The sequence below is a fragment of the Balaenoptera acutorostrata genome, chromosome 16 (assembly GCF_949987535.1).
Source record: "Balaenoptera acutorostrata chromosome 16, mBalAcu1.1, whole genome shotgun sequence".
NCBI classification, from domain to species: domain Eukaryota; kingdom Metazoa; phylum Chordata; class Mammalia; order Artiodactyla; family Balaenopteridae; genus Balaenoptera; species Balaenoptera acutorostrata.
Window position 1 is genome coordinate 12,489,321 of NC_080079.1, and position 19,836 is coordinate 12,509,156.

The following is a 19,836-nucleotide window of genomic DNA, read 5'->3' on the forward strand; positions in this document are numbered from 1 at the left end:
ATTACTGTGATGCTTGCCAAATTGAGATTGTCTAACTGTATCATTCCCTATTTTATTAGCCTCTGTCCCAGCTTAAATCTAAGAGCCTGAGTCTCATCCTTGGTCTTAAATGGGGCATTTTTGGTTTTCAGTGGAACTAAACTCCTAACCACCTCTGCCTCCTTCTAGACCTGCAGCCAAATAGCTCCAACCTTCAGTTCATTTAATGTTTTATTTTCTTGAGTTTTGGTCCTTGGAGATATTTATTTTGTTTTTAATGAGGGTGTGTCTTTTTAATTTTCTCGTTTTATATTTCATTTGTTATTGCTTTGAATTTGGGATTGGGGCATGATGCTCAGTATAGGTACTTGAATGACATTTTGTCTGGATTCCATAAAAAAAGGGAGGTGGTGGTTGCTCAGAGGGATGTCAACAAAAAATTATGTCCTACTTTAGCCAAATATGCCAGGGGGGCAATAGAGGAATGACAAACAGACCACTGGGCAGTGATTCAAGAATCCTTGGTCTTATTTCCTGCAATATCCCCTATCTGCTAACTTGCTGTGTGACACTGGACAAATGACTTAGGCTCTCTGGGCCTCAGTGCCCTCCACTGAAAAATAGTGCTGTTAGACTACTTAACCTCCAAGGTCCTTGTCAGCTCTAGAGTTCCAGGAGTCTACAGGGGATAGTTTAAAACAATGCTCTCTGTTACAGTTGGAAGGACTGTTGAGAGTATTTGTTCAGTTCAGGCAAATGGTAAATGTGTCGGCCACTCTAATGAAATGAGTACATTTTTGCTCTAAATGTCATGGATGTTTATTATCAGATTAAACTACAGCAGACCTAATTTTAGCTCTTCCAATTCAAGTGGAGCAATGAAGATTAAATGTTAGGCATAATTAAAGATGCAGATGTAGTTATATTGAATTATAAACCTCATTAAGTGCAACGTCCCAGGAAGGCCCCTGAGACCAGCTACAAAGGACTTCTAGTAGCAACACTGCAGTTAATAAAATACTGTAAAGTAGATCTCACTCCAAAAATATTATGACTTGGATGCAAGGAGTTTTTAAAAGCATGGTTGGAGTTGGTTTCATGGGTAATTTCTTTGCAGATGGTTGGGAAGGGAAAACTTTTCCTTGGCATCTCCACAGAAGGCCTCACTGGGGCTTTGTGCTCCCCCCTCAATCTCCCAATGTGGGTTCTAGTCTCCTGGGTCAGCAAGAAGGGCAACTTCAAGGTCAGTCAGATTTCATTCCAGAGTCAGTAGTAAGTGGAGTTGGTGGAGGGGGCAGAGGTTTACTACGGACTTGAAAGCCATGTTTTTATATATAGAGAGAGAAAGGTTCTCTTGGTGACATTTTCTTTTCTGTCTGTAAGGATAATACATTATCATTTTACAAATTCATACAATACAGAATAGGATAAAGAAGTAAAAAAATCCAACTACTTCAAGATAATCACTGTTAATATTTTGATGCATGTATCTCTCCCTCCATCCCTCCCTCCCTCTCTCTCATATTCAACAAAAACAATAGGTCCTACCTTAAAATCTGTTTTTCCATCTACTTTTTCATTTAACATGAAGTAGACATCTTTCCATGTCAATAAATATTGATATATATTACCTTTTCTAATGGCTAATGATATTCCATTGTATGGATTTAATTTTTGAAAACCAATCCACCATTACTGAGCACTTAGATCTTTCCCAAAGAAGTTTTCTGTTTTTTAACTATTGTAAATAACACTGTAAGGGACATCCTTATTCACGCATCTTTGCATCTTTATTGGATTACCTCCTTAGGATAAGTTCCTAAAAAAGGATTAGGCAGGGTCAGTTATCTAGTTGCATAATAATGCTGTGCAATGAACAACCTCAAACTTAGTAGCTTAAGACAATAAGCATTTATTTTGCTCTTGAGTCTGGGGGTTGGCAATTTAGGTGGCGCTTGACAGGGCTGTTCTGGGCTTGGCTGGGCTCACTCGTATGTCTGTGGTCAGCTGCAGGTTGGGTGGCCTCAGCTGGTCTTGGCTGGGACAGTTCTGGTGGCTCAGCTTTGCTCTGTGGCCCAGATATGTTCTCAGGGCAAAGGCAGAAGAAGAGGGAAAGCAGAAACAAGTCAGGGCTTTTTTAAGTGTCCGCTTAAGACCAGTCCACTAACATCACATTGGCCAAAGCAAGTCACGTGGCTGAATGCAGCCTTAAGAGGTAAAGATGGGAAGAACCACAAAGTCACGTTTCAAAAGGCTTGGACAGAGGGTGGGGTGTTGATTTGGGGTCTCCCCCATTGGCAGTCAAAGCACATGCACATTTAACATTTTGATGCATACTTACGCACTGTCCAGCTGATGGGACCTGTTTACACTGCCATCAATGATGATGAGCTACCCTTTGTGGAGTCTTCAGTTAATGGGCCCAACTTCTGCTTCCTGATGGGCATTCTCTGCTCAGGGAGACCCGTCTCTCTCCTCACTGTCTCATGAGCATCTCATGATGACTTTTTTCTAGGCTCCTGCTGCCCTCTCCTATGTTCTTCCTCCCTCTATCCTACCCATGTCCCACCCACCACATATCCAAATCCTGCACATTTTTCAAGGCTCACCCCTCTCAACTCTGCAGCTCCCAGGGATGTTGCCTTCCTCTGAGCTGTTGTAGAGCAGGTAGGGTGACCAACTTGTTCCAGTCTGCCCAAGATTTTACTGGTTTTAGAAACGTAAAGTCCTGCATCTCAGGAACTCCCTCAGTGCTGGGCAAACCCAGTCAGTTGGTCACCGTAAGAGAGGGGGTTGGCAAACTTTCAAGGGTCAGACAGTGACTATTTTAGGCCACATGATCTCTGTTTCAACTACTTGGCTCTGCCAATGCAGCATGAAAGCCACCATAGACAGTATGCACCAAATGGGTGTGTCTGTGTTTCAATAAAACTTTATTTACAAAATCAGGCAGTGGACCATTTGCTCCATGTGCCATAGTCTTCTGATTCCTGCTTTGGGGCTTAACATTTGTTCTGCACAATTTAATCCTACATCATATTTTCTCTTATGTTGTTTCATGTGGATTTGTCTTGTCTCCTTGTTTGGAATGTAAGGGAAGTATAATATCTTGACAGCATGCTCTGTCACTTCACAGCTGTGTGAACCTTTCTGGCCTCAGTTTCCTCATCTGTCAAATGGGATAATACATAATGGTATTGACCTCATAGGGATTTCTGAAGATTAAATGAGTTAATCTTTGTACAGCCCCTGGTGTACCTGGCACATCGTGAGGACTCAGTAAATGTGAGCAGCTACCATCACCACCACCACTACCATGATCAACCCATGTGACTTCTGGAGGAGCTAGCACAGTTCTGGTTACAGAAGAGGCTCAATAAATAGAATCATAAAGATAGATGATGTTAAAGAGGGAAGGCTCTTCAAGAATGTCTAATTTAACACCCTCATTTCAGAGATGAGCATCGTGGAGTTACTTCTGTGCTAAGGACGGTGGGATGCTATCCATCACAACAGACAGTGACCCCCCACCCAGATGTTACCCACCTTCATCCCGTGGTTACCTATCAGCCCCTGCATGCCCAGAGGCCAAATTCCAGCTTGCATGTCACGGGCAGTCCACGGAGAAGGCCAGCTTTTGTCTTGTTTTCGGTCCCCTGGTCTTTTCCTTGGGATGGTGTTCACTCACCTGAACTGTGCAGGTGAGGCTCAGAAGAGGACCAACCTGAGGCTGTAGCTGAGAGGTCCAGCACAGGTGGAGTCAGGTGCTGGTAGTGTGTTGAAAGTGGTCAGAACTAAGGCCGTGGGTGCACAGGTGTGCTGGGCTTGCCTCAAGTTGGGGCCTGGCATGTGGTGTGCGGGCAGACACTTGGCTCAGGCAGGCCAGACAGGGCCCTGGACTACACCGTGCCCTTCTCTTAGGGTGGGAGGCGAGAAGGGGAGACCCCATGGGAGATGCTGGTCCAGTGACCCCTTTGGTCAAGTCTCTGCCACCTGGTTCTTCTTCAGGCGCATCTCATCGGGATACTTCTTCCATCCTGGTGCTGGTTCAGCTTTGATCTGGGAAAATAAAATGCCAGGCTGCTGGGTCCCCAGCTGCCACCTTCTGCAGCAAGAGTGAGACTTCGTGATCCTGCTGGCTCACGCGCACTTCGTTTCCTGGTAATTAAACAAGTGGAGATCAAAGCCGACAAATCTCCCCCATCTCTCAGCGCAGTAGATGAAAGGTAAATATTTCCAGCAACAGTTTTTTTTTTCCTCATTAAAAGTGAGATGTGAAATGTCTTCTCCTTACTTTGAAGAATACTGATAAGTTCAAGGTCACTCCAGATAAGATATTTAGTTTGACTATCTTTATTATTCCACACCAATTGTTGGTCTGTAAAAAACTGGGTTAACTTGAGGGGATTGCAGAGGCTAAATCATAGCAAATAAGTCAGAAGACAAAGGAAAGTAAAGAATGATACCAAGATGGTAACTGGTCCGCACTGTGGAAACCTGCGCCTTGTGTATTATCTTCTCGTCGCCGGGCAGGTGCAAGGGCTTCTGAGGCCAGTATCTAAGATGGGTCCTGGAGTCCTACATACGGAATCTCAGGCAGATGGCCCGATGCTCTCTCGGCTGGGCTCCAGAAGGGACCATTGAGATCTGCTGTTTTCTTTGTAAACGAAAGAACCCGTCCCTAAGGCCATGAATCTGGGGGAGCTGGTCTATCCAACCTGGGTCAACAAATGCCTGCTGGGTACCATCAGGCTCTTTTCAGTGCAGAGAACAGAGCTCCCTTGAACAGGTGGCTACTGTAAAGACGCCCCAGGGACTCGGAATCAGATCAGGAATTCGAGTATGGCTCAAGGAGCCCACAGAGCCTTGGGAAGGAAGAAGACAGCCTCTTTCTGCTCTCCGCTGACTGACTGCCCTCCCTGGCTTTTCCATCCTTGCTGCTTCCTCCGCCTTCCACCTGCTCACCGTCTCCCAGGGCTGCTCTGAGTGCAGGTCTCCCCCACGTCCCCTCTGTCCGTCCCTCACAGCTTACCTCTTCAGTCCCTCGTTCTCCGGTTCCAGACTCCAGAGAGAGAGGGAGAGGGAGATCTGACTGACCTGGGCTGTCGTGTGGAGTGAAGTCACAGGTTTCTGGCCAGGCTGGGGGTGTTCCAGGCCACGCCCCCATCCAGCTAGCTGTAAGGCCTTGTCCCCAGAGTCACACGGTAAAAAAATGCCAGCAGCCCCTCAGTGGCAGATGTGGGTGTGAGATTCTCCTCATGAGGGACCCTGGTGATGTGAGGCTGCGATGGGCGTTTTAAGGGGTGTCAGCGCGGGACCAAGAGGCTGATGGCTTGGGTTGGACTCTTGGCTGGCTTTTTATCAGCTGTTTTGTTGGTTGGTCTGTTTTTGAGATGTAATTCACATACCATAGTATTCACCGTTTTAAAGTGCACAATTCAGTGGTTTTCATTCTATTAACAAGGTTTGGCGACCATCACCACTGTCTAATTCCAGAACATTTTCATCGCTCTCTGCACTCAGGGATTTTCCCGGCGGTCCAGTGGTTAAGGTTCCGGGCTTCCAGCTGCCCGGACGAGGGACGGAGCTGGGAGATGGCGTCCGGGGCGGCTCGCTGACTCGCGTTGGCACCCGTCGGATCTGGGGCTTTCTGGGGCCGGCTGAGCCTGAGGAAACGGGCGGGGCGGCTCATTTCGGAGTCTGGTACCATGAGGTCAGTCATCGCTACTCTCAGCGGCACCATTTTGCCCAAACCGGTGAAATGTCCTTCTCCCTTCTCCGTGTGTTCTCCATCGTGATCCCCTTTCTCTCTGTCGGGACGCTCATTAGCAAGAACTTTGCCGCTCTACTTGAGGAGCATGATATTTCTGTTCCAGAGGATGATGATGATGGTGACTAACAGGGCAGGGAGGAAGTGTAGAAAGGAGAGAGTCCTGACTTAAGAAATGGAGATGCTCGCACCCTCTCCTCCTTCCCTATCAGCACATGGGCCCCGGGAAAGCCCTCAGCCTCCCAACCCTAGTGAAGCCTCCTGCGTGGTCTGTGACCGTAGCTCAGATCCCCCGGCTCCGGGAGGTTCCTGGAGATGTGCTGCCCACTGACCATAATCAAATTATGAATAAACATAATAAATATCAAAAAAAAAAAAAAAAGGATTCTGTGCTTCCACTGCAGGGGGCGCGGGTTCGAGGAACTAAGATCCCACATGCCGTGCAGTGCTGACAAAAAATTAAAAAAAAAAAAATTCTGTACTCAAAGCAGTCCCTTCCCATTTCCCCTCCCCCCAGCCCCAGGCAGCCACTGATCTACTTTCTATCCCTATGGATTTGCCTTTTCTGGACATTTCATATAAATGGAGTCATACAATATGTAGCTTTTTGTGTTTCTCTTCTTTTACTTAGCATAATAATTTCAAGGTTCATGTATATTGCGTAGCACGAATCAGTACTATGCCTGAATAATATTTAATTTACGAATATACCATATTTTATTTTTCCATTCATCAGTTGATGGACATTTGTGTTGTTTCTACTTTTTGGCTATTATGAATAATGCTGCTATGAATATTTGTGTACAGTTTTTAGGTGAACACATATTTTCATTTCTCTTGTGTAGATATCTAGGAGTGGAATTGCTGAGTTATATGACACTTCTTTTCCCTTTTTTTTTAATAAATATAATTAGCATTTTTTTAAAAATATTTTTATTTATTTTATTTATTATTTTTTGGCTGTGTTGGGTCTTCGTTTCTGTGTGAGGGCTTTCTCTAGTTGCGGCAAGTGGGGGCCACTCTTCATCGCGGTGCACGGGCCTCTCACTGTCGTGGCCTCTCTCGTTGCGGAGCACAGGCTCCAGATGCGCAGGCTCAGTAGTTGTGGCTCACGGGCCCAGTTGCTCCGCAGCATGTGGGATCTTCCCAGACCAGGGCTCGAACCCATGTACCCTGCATTGGCAGGCAGGTTCTCAACCACTGCACCACCAGGGAAGCCCTGACACTTCTATATTTATCTTTTTTTTTTTTTTTGCCACACCACTTCCTAACCACTGGACCACCAGGGAATTCCCTATATTTATCTTTCTGAGGAACTGCCAGACTGTTTGCCAAAGTGTCTGCACCATTTTACATTCCCACCAACAGCGTACGAGAGCTCCAACTTTTCCATATCCTCGCCAACACTTATTATCTGTCTTTCTGAGTATAGCCGTCCTGTGGGTGTGAAGTGGTATTTCACTGTGGTTTTGATTTGCATTTCCCCAGTGGCTAATGATTTGAGTATCTTTTCATGTACTTATTGGCCACTTGATACCTTCTTCGGAGAAATGTCTATTCGAATCTTTGCTCATTAAAAAAATTTGACTTGTCTTTCATTAATTTACTAGCTGTTTGACCTTGGGCTCATTGCTCAATCTCTCTGGGACTAAATTTTCTCACCTTAACAGTGGGGGTACCTACCTCTCAGGGTTGTTGGGGGCATTACATGAAGTCACGCATGTCAGTGTCTTCCTTACACAGTGCCTGATCGATGGAAAAAACTCAACTTACTATTGTTGCGCCACTGTGAAGACTAACTTAATTTCTCAATAGCATAATCTCTCCTCCACAAAGGAAACTGTTTTGCGGGGAGGGAGAAGGGACTTATGAAGAACAATCTGATCAGCAGCAGAGAAGCTGTGTCTGGATGGAGGGCGAGGATTCTCATCTCCAACAAGGGACAAGCGTCAGTTACAATAGATGCTTAATGCCTTTTTTGCTCAGTAGGGTTTCAGGCCAGGGCTGAGGACAATAGAAGAATTTGGGAAGTGACAAAAGGAGATAAGCTTGGGGGGGACATATGCAGAGAAGAGAGAATCTTTAAAGGTGGTTCTTATGGAGCTTCACCTTGTGATGTATAAAATGTCTTCCTTGTCTTCCCACCAAAGTGTTAGTAAAATCTACATCTCACTAAGAATTGTAGAGTTGGATTTTTTTGAGAGAATGCTGTGAAATGCTTCTGGTTGGAGGGGGTGGGGAATGAATGGGGTCAGCCACACCTGGAGTTGCACCGTGATTAATGGAAGATGTGAATCCAGGAAGTGCAGGGGGTCAGGTCGCTTTCCTAGCTGCGCGCTGCAGCTGTGTGACGTGGGGCAGGCTGGCCCCGTCAGCCTCCATGGTTCAGGGTGGGTATATTCAGGGCAGATATCTCCTAGCCCTATTGGGTGTGTTGCTTCGGAGTCTGGCCCCCAACCGACTGAATGAGCATGGGGGTTTTACTTCTGCTGTGCTGGTGTCACTTCCTCTTGGCTGGTGCATAAACCCACTCCAGGCTGGGTCTGCAGCTGGTGCAGTTCCTTTGACAGTGGCCATCCCCCGGGGCCACAGAAGGGGATTCTCAGCCTTTCCGATTTCAGTAGGGAGAACTTGTTTTGGCTGGGCACTGCCTGCAAGATTCCTGTGGGCTACAACAATTGTCTCCCATCAACGGATGCTGAAGTTAAAACTATCCCCATATCAAGAAAGTACTGCCTTGCTGGGGCATGGGCATTTCATGCCCTCAACATGGGATTCCATGTCAACGCTAGGATCATCCCTCCTGGCATGCGTGATGGCTGGCATGTGTGCAAGTGCCACCTGAAGAACTATTAGAGAACAAGCTCTCTTATAAAAACACCCAAGAGGACAATTTATTTGTCAGTCAACAAACACGGATTAAATAGCACCTGCTGTGTAACGTGCACTGAAGCAGGCATTGTGGAAAAGACAGAGGTGAATGAATGAGATCTGCCATTCCATCTAGTGGGAGGGATAGAGTTAGACCAAGAGGGAAACAACATGCAGAGTTCATGATAGGATGAAATAAACGTCATTGTACAGTTCAAAGTAACCTGCTGTGGGTGGAGAGAGCACTTCACTGTGACTAGAGCACGAGGGAAAATGTGGTAAAGGGTGATGGGGCCTTGGAAGGGGAGGATGCTTCCGGCTGAGGGACTGCCGGTAGCAAAGTGCCGTGGGTAGGTGGTGTGGGGTGTGAGCAGAGAAGGGTGTTTAAGTTCTTGTGGCTGGAGCACAGGAGGTGTGGACAGCTGACCGGGAGAGGAGGCTGAAGAGGTGAGCTGGGGTCAGGTGGCGGGAATCTTTGGTGTCAGGCCAAGAGGTTTAGACTTTATTCTGGAGGCAAAAAGGAGACCAAAGAGGACTTCAAACAGGGGCTGTAGCATGGTCCTGCCTCTTTTTAGGAAGAAAGTGAGACAGAAGGAAGACAGCTAGGAAAGGTGAGAGGCTCAGAAGATTAGTAAGATGAATCAATCATTGTTAATTATATTTAGGAGTGAGAATTCCATTATAGATTTTTTTTTAAACAAATAAGAGTCCTCATCAGATGCATCCTTATCTCAGACCCGTATTGAAATATTTACAACGACTCTGTAATTGAACCCTGAATAATGCTGGCCACTGGAAGATCTCAGGGGCTGGGCTTCAGGGGGGTGATGGTGGAGTAGGGATTATTGGGATGGTCCAAGGGAGATGGGAAGCCCTGGTCCAGGATAGGGCCAGGTGAGGATGGAGTGGAGGGTGGATGAAGGAGAGGATGTGAAATAAAGCTGATTAGACCCTGAGTCCCTTTGGGGCAGGGGCCAGGTCTTCTATTTCCTGCACAAGGTCTGGGGCATAAAGAAGGGGCCTGCTCCATCCTCAGAGGTCAACCATCCCCATCCCCAAGTCATCATTCTACCAGGTGATCCCTCCCTCTTCTTGGATCCACGGGAAGATAGAGCAGCTGGGCAGTTTGGAAATTCTGTAATAAGCTGGTCAGGACAGCGGGGAAACGTCATGACCGTCAGCTGGCCTTGGTCATGGGCCTGTAATCTGGGCCCACTCTTGAGGCTTCAGCACCTTCGAGACACAGAGCGAGCACCTGCCTTACAGGACAGAGGCACAGGGGCTTTGAATGTCCCGAGTTTGAACAAATGGGAAGGGGAGAGGGAGGTCTGCTTTTCCTTCTTCTTCTTCTTTTGAGCCTTTCCTGGAGGTCTATGAGTTTGTTAAGGGCCCTGGTTCTCCTAGACCCACCCATAAAGGTCTGGGGTGGTGGATGACCCAGAACCTGTATTTTTAACAAGTGAGTCCGATGCCTTCCAAAGTTTGAGCACTACTGATATGGGAAAAATTTTCTAAGGAAAAGGAAGGGTCTGTGTATTTAAACCCAAATATACTAGGGTTTAAATGACCTTGAATAGAAGAAGCCATTGGATTCTCTTTGCTTGCGGGAAACTGCCAAGAAATTTGAGTATTTAGAAAAAGTCCTTCCAGGTTTACACAAGAAATTGTCACCTTTTTGTGAATAATATGCTGCCTGACTTTCTGTGGACCTTACCAGCCTGTGCATATGGCAGAGCCGTGTTACAAGTAATAATCCCAACTAACGTGATTCTACCCCAGCTGTAGGCACAGCGTCTCTAGCGTTTCCCATGAGGTAACTTAAACATGCTCAGGATCAAGTTCTCATCCGCCAGGTGGCGCCATGGGCTTCCCAAGGTTCCGCTAGGCATTGGCCATCTTCCACCAGGCGCCATCTCTTGGATACCCCAGAACTGGCATCATCACCCCCACTGAAGCCTGGGCTCTGAGGTTTTCCAGTAGCCAACACTATTCAGAGTTCAACTGCAGAGTCACGTAAATATTTCAGTATGTGTCTGAGATAAGGATGCATTGGCTATTTCTAAAAAGACATACCCAAATAGAATTACCACCCCTAAAAGAAATTTGTAATGATTTCTTAATATCATCCCATACCAAGTCAGTGTTCAAATTTCCAGTTGTCTCATAGATGTCAAATTTTTTAAACAGTTTGCTTATTTGAATCAGGATCCGCAAAATTTCGTACATCGTGACTGGTTCATTTGTTTCTAAATTTGTCGTTCTTTTTTTCTACAGTCTCCCCCTCCATCTGTTTTTTTCCTTCTTGCAATTTAATCATACAAGAAACCAGACTGTTTGTGGGGCTTCCCCAGTCTGGGTTTTGCTGATTGCGGCCCCTTGGTGTCCTTTAACATGCTCTTCTGCTGTATTTCCTATAAATTGGTAGTTGAATCCAGAAGCTTGATCAGATTCAAGTTCGGGTTTTTTTTTAGTCATTACTACTTCATAGGTGGTGCTGTGTTCTTCTATCAGAAGGCAGTTAATGTCTGATTCTCTCTCTCTCTCTCTCTGTCTCTATCTCTGTAGCTATCTCTATCTCTCTGTGATATTAGCAGCCATTGAGGAGCAATGCTTAGGTCCATTAGTTTATTAGGGACTGCAAAATGGGACATTCTAATTCTATCATTGTTGTTTATTTATTATCTCAGTTACTTCTATAATGAGAAATGTCCCTCTATCAACTCTTTGCTTCCTCAGTGGCACAATCCTTGCTGGAAAGATAGGTTAAATGCTTGATTGCTTTAATTTTATCAGTTTTCAAAATAAGGAATGGGTTCTCTAGCATCCTCTAATGGTAACCAGTTAGGTTTAGCGCCATTAATGATCTCATAGATTTAAGTATGTTTGGTGTGTTTCGATCCACGGCAGTTATTACCCTTAGGGATGCTCAGATTTTCTCAACTTGAGCCAGTGGCCCTTGAGTCCTTTGTCATGACCCTTTGATGGCTTAGTCTCATCTTGTATATTTCCTGAGCCAGTCCTGGAACCAGTCATTTCTCCAAATAGCCCTGGTTCCTTCCAGTAGGAAATGGTATTTTAAAAGTGCTATCTGGGTGTGAGGGATGCTTATTTCTCTTGGGTTGGTGATTGTTTCTAGGCCTTTTCAGTGAATAAATCTCAGAACTAGTTCTTTTCTTTTGTTAAAGTTAAAATGCATCATTAAAACTTACTGATACTTCCTATTCAAATTCAACTACAGGATTTTTACCAGATTTCTTCTATCTTACACATGTGTCTCCTTTCTTCCATGCCAAGGATACAAGAATGATAGAATTAGAAAATCACAAAATCACTCATTTTCTTCATCCCACATACACACAGGGAAGTCAAGTGACTTACACAGGTCATGTGCGTATTAGGAGGGGGCAGCAGGCATAGGTTCAGTCTGCCTGGCCTCAGAACCTGAGTCTTAATGAGCACACAGTAAGCTCCCTTTCTCTTACCAACTCTGCTCTCTGTAAAGTTCCGTCATGGATCCATGGGGCAGGCTGAGGGACCAACCAGTGCAAACAACAAATCCCTCACCGAAATCAGTCTCTCCTCCAACGAATCTGTTGACTGGGCCAAGAGCTTCCCCCTAGGCTCCCTTTCCCATGGAATGGGTTCTCTCAAGATGCAGCTTGACCTTGATGCCAATAAAACTCTCATGAACACCATGCAGGTTTCCCAGACATGGCCATGCAGTCTCTTCTCACTCAGATGAGAGTGGGACTCCACTTGCTTTTATATGGCCCCCTCCCACTTCTTTTCCCCGTTCAAGGCCAGGTCCACTTCCCCATCCTCAGTGAGTCTCGGGCTGAGAGGTTGCTTGGGTTTGATGTGAGGGCTGAGGCATGGTGTATTGCAGGATGCTGAGGGTCCTGTCTCCGTGGCATAATGAAAAGAGCTCAGGATTCAGTTTGCTGACTTGATTTCCAGCCCTCGCTCTGCCTTGATAACCTCCCTGAGCCTCAGTTTTCTCCACTGTAAGATGGGATTGTCACACGTGCAAGGTGGAGTGATGACGAAGCCTCCTCGCAGGGTGACTGTGAGGATTAAATGGGGGCATGTGTAGGGATAGGGCTGTGACATGAATCTGTTGACTAATTGTCTTCCTAAAGGGCCTCTGTACCCTGGGGTAAAGAAGGGGTGGCTGGGGAAGGGTTTGGGTCCCAAACATCATTTGTTGCTGGTGGTAGATCAGGACCAGAGCATCTGCTGGCCAAGCTGAGAGGGAATTTATTTTGGCTCTAGCTACCTGGGCAGCCCAGCCGCCTGTGTGGTCCCCGTGCGCAGTGGGTATGCTGAGATAATAGCTCAAGTACTTTGTTAAAAGAGAAAAGCTGGGCTTCCCTGGTGGCGCAGTGGTTGAGAATCTGCCTGCTAATGCAGGGGACACGGGTTCGAGCCCTGGTCTGGGAAGATCCCACATGCCACGGAGCAACTGGGCCCGTGAGCCACAATTGCTGAGCCTGCGTGTCTGGAGCCTGTGCCCCGCAACGGGAGGGGCCGCGATAGAGAAAGGCCCGCGCACCGCGATGAAGAGCGGTCCCCGCACCGCGATGAAGAGTGGCCCCCGCTTGCCGCAACTGGAGAAAGCCCTCGCACGAACCGAAGACCCAATACAGACAAAAATAATAAACAAATAAATAAATAAATAAATAAAAGAAAATCCTAAAAAAAAAAAAAAAAAGAGAAAAGCTCTCCACGTTTCCATTAACTGCCCACGTGGGGCAGTTTCAGCTCACTGCTCCAGGTTCCATTTACAGTCGAATTTCTCAGTTGTGATGGACGGAAATACCTGACTTGCTTCTGCTTCTCTCCACGAACCACATGCATCCACAAACAGCAGAGATTCATCAGCTCACTCCTCACCCGTCCTTTCTTGTTCAAGTCATTGCCTCCTCCTGAGCTTTCTTCCCCTTGTCCTCTTCAAATGATAGAGCCATGAATGCATTTCACTTTGAATTTCAAATGTCCCAAGAAGTGCTTTCATCCACACTGGGGACTGATGAGTTAATTTCTTAGCAAATAAGCTGAGCACCCAGGAGCTGTTATAATTCCCTACCCCCAATGCCAACATCACAAAGAATAGCACAGCAGCACATAAATCTATTAGTCGCATATGTTTACTTAATCACATTGGAATTCTCTTTGAACTTGACCCCAGGGGAGAGAGATCCCAGAACTGGCTAGTAGCTAAAATAATCCACTGAAAAAAAAGTTCAGTGTCACACTAGAACTGCAGGGGCTGTTTGTGAAAAGCATGGAACCAATGTGACTTCTGCACTGTTTGATTCTGACAACAGGCTTACCCAGGGCTGGGTATGCCTCCCCACCTTAGGCTGTGGGTTGCAAACTGACTGGGAGGATATGATTTTCTTTTAAAATAAATAGGTGCCCTTACCTTGAATTTCCAAATGGTAGGCAATTAATGTGTCTGATCTCTGGAAAGCACAACGGGCAGTGGGGCCCTGGGCTAGACTTGTTAAGGCAAGATGGCAGAGTGGTTAGTACTGACTATGCTTGGGGATCCAAAGGGTGCGTGCAAATCCGGGAATCAAAGAGGTCAGGCTGGGCAGGCCCAAGGACAAGCAAAGAGGAGCACAGGGCAGGGCAAGGGGTGGGGGAGTGAAGTGATGGGTCGGAGACCAAAACTGCCCACAGGGCCCAGATACCCCAGCTCATTGCTATGGAGGGTTGCTTGCCTATATGTGGATGGATTAGTGCAGGCAAAACTACGGCCAGTGCCGAATCTGACCTGATGCCTGTTTTTGTATGGCCTGTGAGCTAAGAATGGTTTTTATATTTTTAAATGGTTGGTATCGATGAAAAAATTAATCAGTAGTCAATCTAAGAAAGAAATGGAAAATTTTATTCGAGCCAACCTGAAGATTATAACCCAGGAGACAGCCTCTCAGAAAGCCCTGAGGATGGCTCTGCCCAGGAGAGGTCAAAGCACAGTTATATAATTTTTGAGACAAATGACGTATTGACAGTTTACGCAACCCATATCCAGAGGTACAAGAAGTAGCGGGTCATTGTGACCCCTTACAAGATTAAGAAGGAAGGTTATCTTCTAAGGAATTATGGGTCATCATGACCCTTTACAAGATTAAGAAGGAGTGTTATCTCCTAAGGAGGTCTGGATAATGCAGGTGCACAGTATACACTAAAGGGCAGGGAGGAGGCCCAAATGGGCAGAGAAAAATTTTATGGGTTTTTTTTTGTCTTTCCATAAAATATGAATTTTATTTCATCATTGGAAAAAAATCAAAAGGAGAAAAATATTTTGTGATGTAAAATGTATGAAATTCAAATTTCAGTGTCTAGCAATAAAGTTTTATTAGAACACAGCTGCACTTGCTCATTTACATAATGTCTAAGGCTGCTTTTGTGCTGCTGTGGCAGGGTCAAGCTGCTGCATCAGAGGCTGTGTGGACCACAGAGCCTGAGATGTACTGTCTTGCCCTTTGCAGGAAAAGTTTGCCCACCTGTGGATTAGTTTAAGATGCACAGATGTGAAGCACAGGTTTGAGACAACTTGGGTTCTGGGTGTAATTAAGACCAAGTGAAATGAGCCATGAACTAGCTGGTCTTAGTGTGGGCCAGTTTCCTAATCTGTGAAATGGGTGTATTAACATTACCGGTCTCATAAGGTGGCTGCCCACTGAGAACCTGCTGACGGACTCCTCATGTGTATTTCAAGATATTTGCGTGGCTGGGAGGGGCCACAGAAATTGGCTGGAGATCATTTGCAGACTGGGTCATCAGCTGAACCGCTTGCTGAGCCCTAAAATCAGGGAGCCCTGGGCCACCATTCCTTGGAGAGACTGATGCAGTAGGTCTGGGGTGGGACTGAGAGGCCGTGATGTCACCAAGCTGCCCCGGGTTGGGGAAGCGGTGATCTGGCTATGCACCTCGAGCCACAGGTGAAGACACAGGGGTTTGATCAATGCTTCCAGGTCCATCTTCAGTGACTCCTCTGCCTGCACCCTTTCTTCCTGAGATCTCATGGCCCCATGTTTCTTCTTTTGTCCCCACACTGAGCTCAGGCTGTCCTGTGGCATCACAGTTTGTGGATGCCATTCTCTGCCCCTTTAGGCTGGGAGCTTGCTAAGGCCAGGCTCGGGGGAACACTTTTGTCTCCCCACTAAAGCCCTAGGCCAAGGCCACTCCTGGTTCCACACCCAGCGAGGAGTGGGCAGCTGTGCCACAGGTGGGAGGTGTGGCTTTGACTTCTACTCGGCTCTTCCCTAGCTGGGGGCACTCGGGCCAGCCATTTAACAGTGCCTCCCTTTCCCCCCATCCAAGCCCTCAATTTCCTCATCTGTGATATGTGGCTGGTCCTCCTCATGGACTGTTGTAGGGCCCAGAGAGACAATAGTCATAAGAGCACTCAGTAAGAGGAGAATACTGTGCAGGTGGAGATGCGGCTCTTAGATGCTCAGTAATTGTGTTCCCGTTTGCCCAGAACCAGGGGGATGTGCATTCAGCCCATTCTCTGGACATTGTGTCTTACACTTTCCAAACTACCTCCCAAGGCTGATGACTTCCCCTTCCCCTTCCCTGTTGGGCATAGGGTGACCAGCACTGAAAGTGCTGAGGGGAAACCCCTCAATCCTAGGCAAACTGGACGCTTGGTCACTCCAGTTGGGCCTGACCTGGGAACTGAGCTTTTACTCACTGGCACAAGGTGATCAGCTGAGTGTGAGGGAAGGTCCTGGAAGGATGGTAAATTAGGGGTGCGGGCTTTTGGCATCCTGTCAAGGCCCCTTTTCTCCTGGCCAGGACCCCCAACCCTGCTCCTAGGACCCCTCTCCTTCTGGCCTCTGCTGAGTTGACATGGAGCCCAATCTAAGCCCATATTTAGAATTTGTCCACTTTTCTCCATCTCCCCCTCCTTCCCAAGTCTGAGCCACCATCATTTCTCACCTGGAGGCAGCTTCTGAACTTGTCCACCTGTTTCCACTCTGACCCTCATCAAACGTACCCTCCACGGTCTACACGACCAATACACTGATTGCCTTAAAATGCCAGTATAATCATGTAGTCTATGCCTACGTTTTTTTTTAAAATTAATTTATTTATTTATTTATTTTATTTTTGGCTGTGTTGGGTCTTCATTTCTGTGCGAGGGCTTTCTCTAGTTGCAGCAAGTGGGGTCCACTCTTCATCGTAGTGCACGGGTCTCTCACTATCGCGGCCTCTCTTGTTGCGGAGCACAGGCTCCAGACGCGCAGGCTCAGTAGTTGTGGCTCACGGGCCTAGTTGTTCCATGGCATGTGGGATCTTCCCAGACCAGGGCTCGAACCCATGTCCCCTGCATTGGCAGGCAGATTCTCAACCACTGCGCCACCAGGGAAGCCCCTATGCCTACGTTTTTTAATCGCCCTCAGTCCTCCTAGGATACAAACCAAACTCCTTACCTGACCTGCAGGGCTGGCCCCTGGTCCCTCCTCCTCTCCAGTCTTAGCTCTTGCCCCTTCCCACTGCTCACCTCCTTCCTGCTTTAGGGTCTGATTCTTGGCATGCTCTTTCTCCTGCTTAGCCTGGCCAACTCCACTCCTTTTCAGGCCCCAGCTCCAACATCATTTCCTCACAGACACTTTCCTTAGCCTCCCTGGTTTTACCTGAACTTCTTCATAGCAGTTAACACAAATGTAATTCTGATTTGTGTGTGTGTGTGTAATTACTTGTTGTCTGTCTCCCCACAAGGCTGCAAACTTCATGAGGGTAGAAACCACATCTTTCTTGTTCCCAGCTGCATTCCCAGCAGCTGGCACAGTGCCCAGAATATAATAGCTGCTCAATAAATATTCTTGAACAAATAAATGAATGAAGGGTTGAATGGATTATCAGATTGATAGATGGATGAAGGTTGCAGGGGGTGGATGGTGGATAGATTATGATTGCATGGTGGATGGAAAGATAAGTGGAATGAATGGGTAACTGGAAGAATAAGTGGTTAGATAGTGGATGGATGAGGTGGATGGTTGGATGATGTACAGTGGACAGGGGCCCCTGAGACCCTTGTTCTTGGGTGGCTCCCTGTCTCAGCCTCATTCCATCTGTGCTCTTGTTTTGTTCTCATCAACAATAATAGCTGCCAGCATTCCTGGCAAAGGGGACTTAACTTTCCCCATCTCTTTGGGAAGATGTTTGCCTTCAAGGAGGCAGCAGAGTGGTTGGCAGGCCCCAGTGAAAATGAGGTCCAGTGCTGTGACATCATTTTCACCAAATCCTACTATCTGTTAGGATCACTTGGATGTCATCTGGGAATATGACCCTCAGTAGCTGCTGAGGTCCTAGGCGCTCCTCCCTGGGGATGGGCCCTCTTTGGTCAGATTCTGCAGTTGTGAGTGGCAGAAGCCAGCTGATGGTGCTGGTGCTTTGGCTCCAAACACCCTGAACCCTACTTATTCCCTAAAACACAGGTCAGCAAACCTTTTCTGTACAGGACCAAATAGTAAATATTTAGGCCTTATAGACCATACGATCTTTGTTGCAACTATTCAACTCTGCTTTGGGAGCATGAAAGTAGGCATAGAGAATATGTAAATAAATAAGCATGGCTGCATTCCAATAAAACTTTACAAAAGCAGGTAGGTTTGGCCCAGAGGATATAGTTTGCTGACTTCTGCCTTAGAGCAGTAGGTCTTAAAGTGTAGTCTTTGGACCAAAAGCATTAGCATTACCTGGGAACGTGTTAGCCATGCAAGTTCTTGGGCCCTATTCTAGACCTACTGAATCAGAATAAATATTTTCTGTTTGCATCCCCACTTCCTTCTGGGACTCCAATTACATGTATGTTAGGTTGCTGGAAGTTGTTCCAGAGCTCACTGATACTCCTTTAATTTTTTTTAAGATCTTTTTTCTCCTCTCTGTTTCGTTTTAGATAAGTTCTATTACTGTCTTCAAGTTCACTAATCTTTTCTTTCGTAATGTCTAATCTTCCACTAATCCCATCCAATATTGCTTTTTATCTGAGACACTGTAGTATTGAGATGAAGTTTGATTTTGGTCTTTTAAAAATATTCTCAATGGTTAGGGACTTCCGTGGTGGTCCAGTGGTAAAGAATCCGCCTTACAATGCAGGGGATGTGGGTTTGATCCCTGGTCAGGGAACTAAGATCCCACATGACGCGGGGCAACTAAGCCCGCATGCCACAACTACTGAGCTTGTGAGCCTCAACTAGAGCCCGGGTGCCGCAAACTACAGAGCCCACGTGCCCTGGAGCCTGCGTGCCACAGCTAGAGAAGAGAAAACCCACATGCCACAACTAGAGAGAAGCCCGCGCGCAGCAAAGAAAGATCCCACATGCCTCAGCGAAGATCCTGTGTGCTGCAAATAAGACCCTACGCAGCCAAATATAAATAAAATAAATAAATAATAAATCTTTAAAAAAATAAAACTATTCTCCATGGTTTTATGTAGCTTTTCAACATATGGAATACAATTATAATAATTGTTTTCATGTCTTTGTGTGCTAACTCTGACATCTGTGTCAATTCTGGGTTGATTTCAGTTGATTGCTTTTTGTTCCTCACTATAGTCATGTTTTTCTGCTTCATTGCATGTCTAGTAATCTTTGACTGGATGTCAGATATTGTGATTTTACCTTGTTGGGTGCTGGATATTTTTAAATTCTTGAGCTTTTTTCTGGGATGCAGTTAAATCATCTTATGACTCTTTTGAGTGTTGCTTTAAGATTGGGTAGGCAGGACCAGAGCAGTGCTGTCTGGGGTTAATTATTCTCCACTCCTGAGGCAAGACCTTTCTGAATACTCAATGTCCATGTTTTCCAGTCTGGCTGGTGGGAATAGGCACTGTTCCTGGCCCTCCTTTTGGAAGGTTCTTTCCATGACAGTGGGTAGTTTCCTCACATGCATGAGCTGATCAGTCTCGGCAAATACTCAAAGGCAATCCTTTGCAGGTCTCTGGAGATCTCTCTGTACAGCTCTCTTCTCTCCAGGACTCTGTCCTTCGACCTCTAGCTGCATGGGTCTCCCCCAACTCTCAGCTCCATCTCTTCAACTCAGAGAGTCCACTGGGCTCCTCCTGGGTTTCCCTTTTCTGCACCGCCCCGGGAAAATTTCTGAAGGCAGCAAGCTGGGCGATCATAGGTCTTATCTTGTTTATTTCCTGAGTCTCAGGGTCACTGTCCCTCATTACCTGATGCCCAGTGGTATTACAA

The 19,836-nt window shown here is 46.5% G+C and overlaps 1 pseudogene; it reads left to right on the plus strand.

Annotated features, from left to right (window-relative positions):
* Positions 1-5,573: 5,573 nt before the first annotated feature.
* LOC114236576 (essential MCU regulator, mitochondrial-like) lies at positions 5,574-5,878 on the plus strand (annotated as a pseudogene).
* The last annotated feature ends 13,958 nt before the right edge of the window (positions 5,879-19,836 follow it).